General features: G+C 40.0%; 1 protein-coding gene across 5 annotated transcripts in view; it reads left to right on the forward strand.

The window, feature by feature from the left end:
* Window positions 1-1,041: 1,041 nt before the first annotated feature.
* ZMYND11 (zinc finger MYND-type containing 11) overlaps window positions 1,042-13,394 on the forward strand; it is a 104,618-nt gene continuing 92,265 nt past the window's right edge. For 4 of the 5 annotated variants that reach the window (XM_053985804.1, XM_053985826.1, XM_053985819.1 and 1 more), the window contains exon 1: window positions 1,042-1,238. The gene's annotated coding sequence lies outside the window, so the exon portion shown is untranslated. Of the gene's footprint in view, window positions 1,239-1,673; window positions 1,711-13,394 lie in introns of those variants that run through there. The other variant, XM_053985811.1, reaches the window with a different exon arrangement.

A 13,394-nucleotide genomic window follows, 5' to 3' on the forward strand; every position in this document is an offset into this window, starting at 1 on the left:
AGCACTTTCTTTCCTATGTATTTATTTTAGATAATGTAAAACATTCTTTTATATTTAAATGCATAGTAGAAGTAAGACTTTATTACAGCTGTGCAACTAACCATTATTTTAATTTTATTTTTGAAGTAGATGTAATGTCCTGATGCAGCAGTCTCAAAGAAACTGGGTTTAGACACTACTAGAAATCTTATTTACTGGACACGCTGGAGAAACTTCCACTGTTCAGTGTGCAAACTGTTTAATTTTTGACTGACCAGGCACAATGGATGCTTCTTTTTCAACATTAGCACTACTATTTCCTCCTACTATTTCAGTAATATTAATGACTACTCATATGACTAATTTTTTTTTGCATGCATAAATATTTATGGAACTGAGCTTGCAGTATATTTTAGTAAAAGTAAAATTCTAGTCAAGTTAATTAATTGTGAAGTGTTACTTACCCATTTAATAATTCCTGAAGAATTTCAGAAACTTTAGAATATATTTCCATAGACATTTATTAATATTTATCTCACAGTTCCTTAAAAATATAAAATGTATGTTGCATATATATATATATGTTCCTATAAAGTTATGTATTTTGTGTTAATATGTATTTCCTTACCCTGCAGTGCAAGTATGGCTAACAGTTGGGCTCAATGATCATAAAGGTCTTTTCCAATTTAAGTGATTCTATGCTTCTGTGATCTACAGCTCACGACATATTGACAACTCTGAGACAGACCGTTGATTCTCTATGTTTTAGTTTCTGCTGCTCAAGGTGAGCATCTATTTTCAAAAACATTATCTGTCATTTCTCCAAGTTGGACTTCATGATAGGAGGAATTTTCGTGTATCAAGGCTGGATAAGCACCACATTTTCCCTCTGCAACAAGAGAGGGTCCAGACCTAAGAGTATGACAAAATACATACATAATAAATAGTTAAAGATCCGTTTCAAACGTATTATTAAAAAAAATAATAAAAGAAACAAACAGCAACTCCAGCAGAGACCACTAGAGTTCTCCTTCTCCCAAATATCCCTAGCACCATCCTAAACCCTGTTTACCCCAGAAACCTGAACTGTGGACAGACAGAAGAGGAGAGAGAGAGAGAAAATTCAGACACAATAAAACTCTGAGGGGAAAAATATGTGGAAGGAGGAGGCAGCAGCGGCCTGGGGAAGGGATTGAAAAGTTTCCCCTGGCTTAACTTCTCCCCCCCTGCAGCAGCAGAAGCAGCGCCAGCAGCACAAGGTGAGAGAGACTTTTAAGTCTGGGGAGGAGGGGTGTGTGTGCGGGAGGGGGGGGGGGTGAATTTACAGCCCTGTGGATATTTCTGTGTCTGCCTCCCTGGCTTTGGGGTGCGAGAGACGCCGTGTCTCATGCTGGGTGGATTTTTTTTTTTTTTTTTTTTAATATGATGGAGGATTATAAACATGGCGCCTTAAAAAAACTACAAAATCATGTACACACTGTTCCAAGGAGATGGGGGAGAGGGGACAGGGGAAGGGCTGGGCACCAGGGGAGGGGGCAATCCTTCCCCGCGGGGTGCCGTATGAGGAGGGGGGAGCAATTATACTTAATAATAAAATGTGTGGGGCTGCGGGGGGGAGATGGAAGGCGGGATTTTTTTATTATTATTATTATTTCATTTTCGGAGTGGGCAGGATTATCTGGCAGCCCGCTTGGAAACCGAGGAGGAGAAGGGGACGGCGGCGGAGCGCGTGTGATTATTAACAGCGATTATTTTTGTCCCCACACCTTCCCCGGTCGAATTTCGGCTGGGAGGCGGCGGCGGGTCCCCCGCGCCCCCGTGCCGAGTTGCAGCCAGCCCCGGGGCCGGGACGGGAGGAGGTGGGGTGGGGAGAGGGGCGCTCCGGAGAGAATCGCCGCTTCCAGCGCTCCGCGCGGGCCTGCAGGGCGCGGGGGAGCCGGGGACTCGCGTGAGAGGCGAGGCCGGGCAGGGTGTGGTGCAGCCCGGCCTCAGCCCCGTCACTCCCCGGCCCCGCTATCTCCCGCACGCGGGGCCACCGCTTTGCTCCCCACTCTCCCCCGCTTTCCTTTCGCTCACACACCCCCGCCGCCGCCGCATTTCCTCGCTGGGGAGGGGGATGCCTGCTTGGAGGACGGGTCTTGGCCCGAGTAATGGCAGCTGCTCGACAGCGCCGAGGCTCCACAGGAGAGAGACGGCGGGGCCCCCGCAGGCCGGGCGAGGGGCCATGGCTGCCGTGCCCGCGGGGGGCAGGGGAGGGGACGGGGAAAGGGTGAACTCAGAGCCCCAGCCCTCCTCCGCCGGCGGCTGCGGGCGGTGCCACTCCCGCGGCCGGGACGGCCTCGCCGCCCAGCGGGGCACCGGGGGCCCGGCATCGCCTTGGCCCCCGGCACAGCCCCGGGGGCTTCCTCGCCTCTCCCGATTGCTCTGGGGCAGAGCCTGGGGGGTAAAGGGGGCGATTTCTCCGCTCTCCCCCACCCCGGTTCCCCGCGGCCTCCGGGGCAGCGCCGGGAAGGGCCCTCCCGGGGCTGTGCCGGACTCGGCGGTTCGGGGAATGCGAACTGGCGACGGGCTCGCTTTTGTTTGCGTTCTGGAGATCTTTGTGTGTGTGCACCCCCGAAGCCGTGTCTGCAGATAACTGCCCTCGGTGCACTTTGTGGGGTGTTCGCCTTCACCCCCTCCCTCGGGGCTGCTCAGAGGCCTGTCTCCTTTTTCCTCGGGGAAAGGATGGAAGTGTAGGTGGGGGAGTGCCCGTGGTGAGGATGATGGGGAGCGTCCGTGCGCTTTCCTGACCTTCCGTGTGTTCCAGACAACAGCCCCTCTATAAAATGCGGATGTTAAGGATTTGGGAAACTTCGTGTGTCTTTTGGGGCTTATCCGGAAACCAGCAGGCTTTGGGAATTTGTTTTTGGTCTTCTGTGAACTTTACAGATGCTAGAGATGGGGTGGTTTGAGAAGAGATAAAGGAGTGAATAAACTTTAATTTGGTGCTGTTTGGTTTTATAATTTACCTGGAATCATCTGGCATGGTCTCTGTATTGTTGGAGTAATTCTATTCATTGTAGTTTTAAGAAGGCCTTATTGCAGTAGGAAAGAAAAAGTGGAAATGCTTTCTTGTCCTACTTAATGCTGATATTTTTTCGTTTCTCTTGCTTTTGTAGGAAATAGTTTAATTCTTTAGGGGTGAATGCTGAGGCAGGTGTGAGGAGGAGGAAAATGGGAGGGGAAATGCCAGTTTATGGTTCAGGTTGTACTCCTTTGGGTTTTTCGAGTTCCTCATCCTTCAGTATGAAGGATCTGGCATCTCTCCACTTTTTTTTTTTTTTTTTTTTTTTTTTTTTTTTTTTTAATTATCAACCACTCTTGAGTGTGCTACGGAAAGTCTTTAGGGAAGTCGACTGTTTGCTGACTAATATGCTGTATAAAAGTGGAAGTGCCCACAAAATAATTTCCACTTTTATGGGATTTATGGCATTAATTAATTCCCACTGTGGATTTATGGCCTTAAAATGCCAGCTTTTCCATGCCTAAACAAACCCTCTCTGCTTTGACCAGATAATTGCATGGGGAAGGGAGGGAAGGGAATGCTTCATGGGGTAAGCAGTTCAACAGAGAGCACTTTCTCTTGCTGATGGTGAGTTTGGTTTTAGTGAGTGGGGAAAAAAGTGACTGTGTTGATGGCTCTATTGATTGTGCTATAGATGGTGGTGTCTGCAACTAATACTTAGTATCAGGTTCAGTAGCAAAGGGGTGAGTGAGAAAAACGACTCTTCCTCTCCACCTCATGAACTAGATAATGTGACGGAAATTGTCGTGTGTTGAAGTCAAGTTTGTAAGGGGAGTTGTGGGTCTATGAATGTTGGGAGGGGATGGGTCTTAAAACTTTCGTGATGGTCTAGAAGATACTCTTCAACAATTTGAAGCTTTGTAGCAAAAATTTTACGAGTAGTTAATCTCTGAAGTTGTTGTTTGTTTTGTTTTTTAAATCTAAGCAAACACTTGGCAGCTATTAAATATAAATATAAAAAAAACCCAAATTGAGTTTGTTCACCAGAAACCAAAATAGTGCTTAATAGTTTCACATAGTCCTTCTGTAGTATGAGGCAGAGCAATGCTTCATAACTTTTCAGGAAAAAAGTGAGCACTATTGGAGTGACAAGAATTTCATTAGTGGAATTGCTGTGCACACAATGTAGTAGTGTAGTAGTTCGTGTGCTGTGTGTCCTTACTGTTTGCAGGCAGTAGGAGTTCTGTAGGCGTCTGCTGTTCTAGTGTCCTGGGTTTCCCCTGCCTTGGAGCAGAGAGGAGAAGGGACTGTTCAGCATGACCTGAGGCTCCTGCAGCAGAAGAGCCTGGGTTGTGTTTTTGGCCTAAGGTCATCTCAAAAGCAAGTGAGATGGTGAAAGGCTGTGAAGTGTGCTTGGTATTTCTGCCTGCATGTAAATAAAACATACTGGGTGCTGTTAGTGATGTGGTGCTCCCTGAGCAGATGGACCATGAATCTGGCCTCAAACTCACCTTGAAGTGGCTCAGGCTCCATCTAGACTGTTGTGCATTTCTACCAGTGCACCACAGCTTGGGGACCACTGAACTGTGCCATCTGCAGTCACTGGGTTAGAATAAAACACCCCAAAAAGGAAATAGATAAAAGATAACATTGAAGACATTTTCTCAATTTTAGGCCTCTAAACATCTCCGTAGGTGCCTGCATTATCTAGTTAGCTAGCAAATTGTTTCATTTCACACAGCTTGAGAATGAGGGGAAATTTTAGAATTAGGAGACATGTTTTGAAATTGAGTACCCAATTTCAGTCAGCTAAAGTTCACAAAGTTTGGACATACCTGTAACTAATTTTTGTAGTAACTGCCTCCCACAGTATTTAAGAACATTTATCTCTGGAAGTGTGTGAAGACTTCAGGCAGTGTGAATCAGTCTGGGCTAAAAGTTCTGGAAAAGGGACAAGGTTATGATGAAGATGTCTTCAGGAAATTTTTTATTTGCTTCTTAAATGACTTTTTAGCTAGATCCAGATTAGCATAAATGTCAGTAAAAGAGGTCTTTTACCCATAATGCAGGTTGTCACAAATGCTAACTAGAACTATAAAGAAAATTAATCTGTGCAAGGTATATGTGCCTCACTACAGTGATGAACTTGGCTCATAAAATGTGGAATTCTTTAAAATTACCAACAAAATGCACACAAGATTTTACTTACCTGAATGAAGTAGAGTTTGGAGATTTTTTTCAAAAGTTAGGTCAGAATTGTTGGAGTAATTCTTTTTCTCATATTTATCCAGCAAATATATACATTTGTTAAAAATCCTGACCACTGATTTTATTAATTGCAGTGATTTTCCTTCCATATAATAGGACTTTGTTTAGCTATCCTTCTTGCAGTGATTGTTTAGGAGGTAATGTAAGATCATGTTCTTTATCTGCAGAGGGTTTTGTGCCTTGGTTTTTGTTGGGTTTGTTTAGTCTCAGGATGTGGTGAACGCTCCCACATTATGTGTGTAGTACCTGGAGCATGGTGCCCTTGGTAGCTGGGCAGTGCAGCATATGTCATCTTTTATATAGCTCATACATTTTAGGCTGTCAGTGTTGCTTGTGCTAAACATTGTGAACAAAGATTATTCTTGTCAGGTTCTGGATCATTTTTCATCAGTTGAATGTAAATTTAGCTCATAATTGGGTTATTGTTCTAAGGTTTAATCTTCCAGTCGCGAGAGTACAGCCTGCAAAGTAGGTAGTTTATAAGATGATGTAATGACTCCATTTTTCAGGAATTTCTTTATTTATTATTGCTGAGAGCATATGAAATACAAAACAAATGTGGAAACCTCCACGAACTCCTTCATTTCTGAGTGTAATGGAGGTAACCACTGGACACCAGGGTGGCTGTGTACAGCACAATAAGCACTGGCCTCAAGCCTGCACAGGTGAACTCCTGTGGCACATGGGGTTGTCTGGTTTCCAAGGCCTCTCCACATGCAGCTCCCAGAAGTACCAGGGCTGGATTGAGCCCATTTTTTTCACCATATTTTCAGCTGTAGTATTTAAACATAATTTTATCATCTCTTTAAACCAATGTGTGCCATCAAGTAAATTGTGAAAGCCTGAACTCTGTCTTTTGATTTATTTTTATCATGCTGTGAATATCGGATTATATGGGGAAAAAAAAAGGGGGGGGTTAAACCTAGCATTTTAGTAAGATTTCATTCATATTTATTTCTTCTCTTTTTTTTGTCCCTGAAATGACCAGGGTCTTTTAGTCCTGTGGGCAGGCTACAGCAGGCACAGTGGTTATACATACTGACATGTCCGTGAACCCAAGTTAAAGCTCATGGTGTCTAATTTTAGCCAGCTTTGGTAATATCCCATCAGAGCCTGATCCTATAGTTCTACCATGCAGATAAATCCAAAGTGTAGCTATTGAGAGTTTTGTGTACAAAAAGACTGGTTTTGATTTTCTTCCAATGTCTCATTTTATACTTCACTAAAATGCAAAAGGTGTCTGTAATGAAAATACAGAGAAATGTAGTTTGAGTTTAAAGTAGGTTATTGATAAAAAGTAGTATTTGTAATTTCAAAATTAGAAATGTATTAAAAATAAAAGTAAAATATGGTTTATTGGTGTACTTACTAACAATTAGAATATCTTTGCATGTACCTTTACTCTGTATTCAATTTTAAATTGCAGGATTAAATAATTGCAGAATAAAACATTGTGGATTTATGATTATTAGTCTTCATATAACTCTCATTTATACCATCATATAAAACTAATTTTTAACAAATAATTTTAACACCAGACACATTGAAATTTGAAGTACTAAAATCCACTTACTCATTAAAAAATTAATTTGAACATGCCAACAAAAATAGCAGTAATATCCCATTCACCGTTTTTGTGGAAATTGTATTTTTTGCATGCAAAGAACTGGGCTCACTGTCTTAATTAATTTTTTATCTATAATAGAATAGTATTGATTTGACGTCTAGTAATTTTGAAAAAGAAGAGTTAAACATATTCCTTCTTACCTCTCATTTCTCCTATGTTTGTTACTATGTTAAATATAAACCAGCTTGCATTATATTCAAATCCATGGTTTTAATGCAGCTGACTTAACAATGTTTTGGTTACAGAGCAGAGGGCTCTGCTAGTAGGTGTAGTGTAGTACTCCAAAGCAGTGTTTTGGCAAGTGGGTATTTGTGCTTTTGATCCCATGCACTTAGGGCATGGCATTGTTATCTGGTCTTTTAAAGAGAGCTGGATGGGAGTTGCGTGCTGTGACTCATGGGACATGGCACTTAGTTCACTAATTTTAGCAGAGCGATTCTTGTCTGTCAACCTTAGGTTTTATTTGAACCTTCTGGAAAAGCAATGAAGTGAAACAAAATGGAGTTGAGAGAAAATGATTAGCAGAATCCTGAAGTAGCTCAAAATAGTACGCAGTGAAAAAGAAATTAAAAGTATGTAAGATATGTTTATTGCTCAACAAATCTTTAAGATCTGACTGATCAGAGAGCTTTATCTTTCTTAGCGCGCTATCATTTTCTGTTAAGTCTCACACAACATTTATGCATTCAGTAAGAGAGGATCTCACTCTACAGATACCTGCTTGCAGTTACAGATGCTTCTCAAGCCAGAAACCAAGCACCAGCCAAATCTGCACTGGCTGCTTATGCCTTATTACTGTTTTCTTGGTGTCATTGCTACTAAAAGAAAACTTCCAAAGAGGACAGAGTCTGTGCCTTGCATAACACTGCAGTGTGTGCATTCACATGCACAAATTAAAGTAGAAATTCTGCCTCAGAATGGAGCGGGGTTTCTCCAGTTTTCCTTCTGGTTTGTTGTTAATTTTGTGATCAGTATCTTATGAGCTGTCATTGACTTCAGAGACAAGCTTAAACCCAGAGTTTATGCACCATCTCCTTCCCCCAAGCAATTACTAGGATCCAGGTTAAAAATTGTACAAAATCAAAACAAAAGAATTGCTATTTCATAAAATGTAATCACAGGCCACACAGTCACTGATTGTTCACTGATGAAAATTGATATTCACTGCAGAAAATTCATTGTTACCCATAGATTAATATTAATATAATGATGGAGACCTTGATCATATAAGCACTTGTTTCCCACAGGCATGAAAATGCATAGGCCTTGGAGCATACTGATGAACAAGTTTAGTTCCACAAAATAGTTTTAAAAATTAAGACTGTACATATGACTGCAATATTCAAGGAAGAACACAGTCAAAATTAGTTGTGCTGATATAATTTTATGTAATGCTGTATTTTTGATTCTTCTATGGAGTTACATAGCAGTGTTACATTGGCATTTTTATGCCTTTTCAATATCAACAGCATGATTTGGTTTTTTTGCACATGCTAAATTTTACATTATTGTTTATTTCCATTGAAGTTAAGGCACTTTTCCTACATGTACTACTACAGTCTTTGAAGGAGTTTACAGTGCTTAGAAAAAGAACAGAGAAAGTGTGGATAATATTTTTCTGTTAGTGATTTCTGCCATTTTCTGAATATCTTAATTCCTGTGTGTTATGGAAAACCTTAATTATAGATAAAGAAAATGGTGAAAGAAGAAATTACTACTGGAAAAGCCAATACCATTATGAGAAGAAAGGTTATTCTTACATCAGGAAAGGTAGAAAACAGGTATGTCAGGGATCTGTGTATTTTAACATAGTTTCAAAGTTATGGAAATTGTGAAGGTGCAAGCAGGTTAAGTAATCAATTTATTTTTTATCATAGAACATAAATTAAATACCTGAATTCTGAAATTTACCTCGATTCATCCTGTTTTTATCATTTACCTGCAAACAGTAGGCAAATCTAGACAATCCTTTTTGTTCCATGCAACAAATTGTTTAGAGTGGGTAATGTTCTCCTCACCTTGTGCTTCTATTCATTCTTTGCTAAACATTCAAAATTGCAGGAAACTTTCTTTTTAATTAAAAGCAAAGAATTGTTATTATTTCTTTTCCGAGGAACAAGACTGACACCATTTTTAGCTTCACATAAGTATAGTTGATAATTTAGGACATTGTTAACAACTGGTTGCATGGACTTATCTCAGGAAGCTTCAGTGTCAGTCATTACATGCAAGCTGACATTTGAATACAATATGGCACACTGAATAATTTGGCATTGTCTCTAATACTAAAAAAAAAAAAAAAAAAAAAAAAAAAAAAAAGAAAATTTAAATTCTTTTCCCAAATAAAAATAGCTTTCTTAAAACCTCTTGGTGACAGTAAAATATGAGGAACAGTGAGAAGGGATGTACATTTTGCTAACAGATAACTCAGGGTGTCTGACCTCTTAGCAGTCTGACTAGAATGCAGTATCAGGCTGTTTGAAAGCTGCCGTATTAAAATATTGTTTGGTAGGTTGGGTGTTTTTTTATGTGTTAAAAGAAAATGTTTTGTTTCACTGACATAACTTTTTGAAGGAGAGTGCTGATGCATACATGGCAGTGTTAGAAAGTGAGAAACATGGGCACTCCCGGTCTCTAATTCTGTCTTTCAGTTTTTTAGCTTTGTGTTCATCTTCTGCTTACACTGACCTGAAGTAAAGAGACTTACAGGAAATATTTGTTGTAAGAAAGAGATTCTTCCTTTTCCTGCACACTTTCTACTCTGCTGGCTCCCAGAAGGCTTCTTTGTAAATCTCCTAATTGGAAGCATACTCCTAACTTCTCTCTGGTTCCAGACATGAAATTTCCTTTTGTTATTGAACTTGCACCTTTTAGGAAATACAGATTAAGAGTCAGTCATCTCCAGGAGCCAGTTTTATTGGTTTTGGGTTTTGTTCAATTCATGCTGATATTCTTTTTCTCAATAGTTCTAAAAAGTAGCATAAAAATTACCCATTTTCCAGTCAATCAAGTATTAGCCTAAGTTGTAGCACTAATTCCTGAAAACATGGAGCTTTCAATAAAATGGAAGTCCTTTTGTTCCTCACACAGGCACAGGAGATACCAATAAAAATCAGCTAAAGTTGCATGGTGGCACAGATTCTTGGAGTGCAGGTGCACCAAGGAGTGAGGAGCTGAACATGGTTTGCTCTGCCAAGTTAGTGGATAAGCAGTTGCAGTATTTCCTGGGCCAGTGGGAAGGAATGGTATCCAAATTTCCACTTGGCTCTTCTTCTAGGAGAGCTGCCTTTCTTGATCAAACTAGTGTGTCATGTAATCCAGAGCCTCGTTTCAAGCCATCAGATGTCTCCTAAAAGGTGTCAAAAATGAGGAAATATTCTGAGTAGAAAGCTAGAGAATACTTCTTTTCCATACTATTCCAAACAATAATAATTTAGATTATATGGCTCCAGTTTTTACACATTTAGAAGTTTTATTTGTTCCATTTTTTGAATGTTTTAATTTCTATTTCCTGTTATAACTGAATATTTTAACTGTAATGTTGAAACCTACTGCTTTTTAGGTCAAGCCTGTTCTGTCCTTTCCACATGCCTTGCAGCCTTCCACTGCAGTGCTCTTTCTCTTTGCACATATTCCAAGAGCTTCTTCCAAGGTTGCAGGAAAGAGCCATGTTACACCTGCTTCTCTGAGGGATTTGATGGAGATAAGAGACCTGGAGGGGTGAGTTAGTGAAAGGATGTAGTGGTTGTCTGCTTAGTACCAGTAAGAGCTGGGAAATGCACATATGAATAGAAGAAAGGGAGAGTTTGTTGTGAGATGCACATTAAGTGGAAGTCGAGGTGCACCCTTGTCACAGGAGACAGGACCACTGACTTTGTTAATGTCATTTGATGCAGCTCTCTTGACTTTAGTGGAGCAATATTAGTTTACACCTGCAGAAAATTTTCCCATGAATCTCTGGGAATGAGAATATAAAATGAAGTGTTTATGGGTGAGTGACAGAGAGAGTGCATGTGAGAGAGAGGGTGCACGCACACACTTTCAGGCCTGATTGATTGTATGAAAAAACCCTGGAGTTGAAAGAACATTATTTTAAATTAACATTCATTATCTTCACGCGTGAGATAACAGTTCACTTTGGACCAGATCCTAACACCATTATGTTTCCTGAGCAGAGACTGCTTTTTTTCTTGAGTGAGGTTATTCAGTATGAGAATGGCAAAATGTAGTCAGATCTTTGACAATTAAAATATATGGATTAGTCACTATATATTAGAAAAAAGCTGTGTTATTTCTGTCAGGAAAATATGTATTTTTTTCTTTTTAAAAGAAATGGTTACATTTTCTTTGAAATGTGAAATAAAAAGTAAGGTACCTTTTTTTTTTTTTTAGGTCTCATCTTATGCCTGCAAAAGCTTGCAGCCATTTTAATTCATGCTGCATTCATTGATCTAGCAGTTAAATCATTTAATCACTGTGCAGGTAGGTCATCTACCTATTGGACACTGTTAAAGTGTTCAGTAATACACTTTGGGTTATTGCCTCCTATATGTCACTTTTGAAAAAAAAAGAAAAAACAAAAAGCAAACAAACTTATGAACACCCCAGTTAACTGATGAATATTATAAAGTAAAATGCAATGTGAATTCATGGTCTTACCAGTCAACTCTTTTTTGCTCTGTACATAAAATAAGTAGAAAAAAGCACATCATAGCAAACAAAGGAAAAAAATCTGATTTTGATAATGTTTGGCAGTTCTTTTAAATACAGAGTTTTGTAACATTAAGTCATCTAATTAGGCAGCAGCTTGTATGAAATATTTTCATAACAGGCATAGTTTGTGAGCTATGAAAATGAAAGCCACATTTTAAAATTATAATCCCAAATAACTTTCTGAATTTAAATAATTCTCTGAAATTGATTATTCTGTAAGTATAATCATGTGAAAGAAAGTGGGAGAAATTTCTGTTTTATGTCAACATCAACTAGACAACTTAACACCTTAGACTTAAATGCTGCAGCTATAGAAACCCAATCGTCTAAATACATTAAAAGGGAAATAAGTGTAGCAGCAGCTAATAGGTGGCAGTGAAAAGCAGAGGAAAATGTTGTGTGCCTTTAAGTGTCCTGTATTTTCTGAGAGGAAGCTACTCACAATCAAATAAATCTCCTCTTGGTATGCACTAGGCAAGTATCTTGTCCAGAGAGGGATGGTAAATTCTTTAGCAGTGATGCACTTGGCACCATCAGTTTTTAAAGGGTTACCCATGTGCTTTCCAGTTATTTCCCTGCAGAAATGAAAAGACAGGTTCATGCTCTTGTGAGGTACTGTTGTCTGAGTGCAGGTGGAACAAGGAAGTCGTGTTTCATATGAAGATGAGAACTGTATTTCCCTCTCGTTCCATGAAGGCTCAGAATGCAGACATGCCAATTCCATCTGTTTGTGTCTGGATCTCTTGGCCTATTTCCTTGTGCTTTCCTGATCTACACTGAAAGCTTCACCAAATTAGAAGTTATGATCATGTTAAGTATCTCCCTGTAGCTTCAGCAGAGAGACTTTAAACAGAGGAGAGGGTCAGTTGTTCATCTTATTTGGTGTTTTCTTAATTAGCAAATTTTTTAATGGTTTCACTCTCTGGCTTCCAAGAGCTCCTCTGCTTTATTGTGTTAGTTTATTACAATTTTAGTACAACTTCTTGTTATACTTTCATCTGGGCATTCTGGGATGTCATTCCCTTTTTGAAGTAATGTCATGATATATGTGAATATGAGGAATTCAACAGTTGAGGAGGAATTTGAGTAAAGGTTTAACAAATGCCATCCCACTGCTGAGTAAGACCTCAGTGAGACACTTTTTATAGGGATGTGCTACTTTTGCTCTCTTTCGTTTGGAAGAACATTGAAAGGGCTGCAAACTCAGAGGAATGTCCTGTGTCCTCACTGTGTATTTCTTTACCAGTAAATAGGGAATTCAGTCATGGAAGGCAACTGGGTGAGCTTAAAGAAAGAAAGGTGCTGAAATCAGCAGCATGTCAAAGGAAAATGAGAATTCAGTGACAATAAAAGCAAAGTGTCAGTGTTAATGCAACATATTTTCAGGTTTTGAAGAACTGAAGATGCCTCTTAAAAGCTGTTTTGGGTGGCTGAATTGCAGTTTAGGAGCTGTCAAAGAAGGCTGAAGTCCTGGCAGGAGAGCAAACAAGCATCCCTTGAGCTCAGCCCGTTCTGGTGGGTGTGGTGACCAGATGATTATCAAACAATACATGAAGTGCAATATTGCAGTGGGTATCAAACCTTTTCACATGTATGTTGCTAAATTTAAGAAACAAAAAGAACTCTTGTCAGCTTGAAATTACAGTCCCGGTTTCCAATGTTTCTTCCTAGTTCCACTGAATTAATGAAATTAACTGAGCTGCCAGACCGGGTGGAGAGATGCTGGTGAGCGCTGTCGCAGGAACCCCAGGTCGGGCAGAAGCGCTGATTTACAGTCGCTTTGTCTTGAATTTAAATGATGAC

The sequence above is a fragment of the Vidua macroura genome, chromosome 1 (genome assembly GCF_024509145.1).
Source record: "Vidua macroura isolate BioBank_ID:100142 chromosome 1, ASM2450914v1, whole genome shotgun sequence".
Classification (NCBI taxonomy): Eukaryota; Metazoa; Chordata; class Aves; order Passeriformes; family Viduidae; genus Vidua; species Vidua macroura.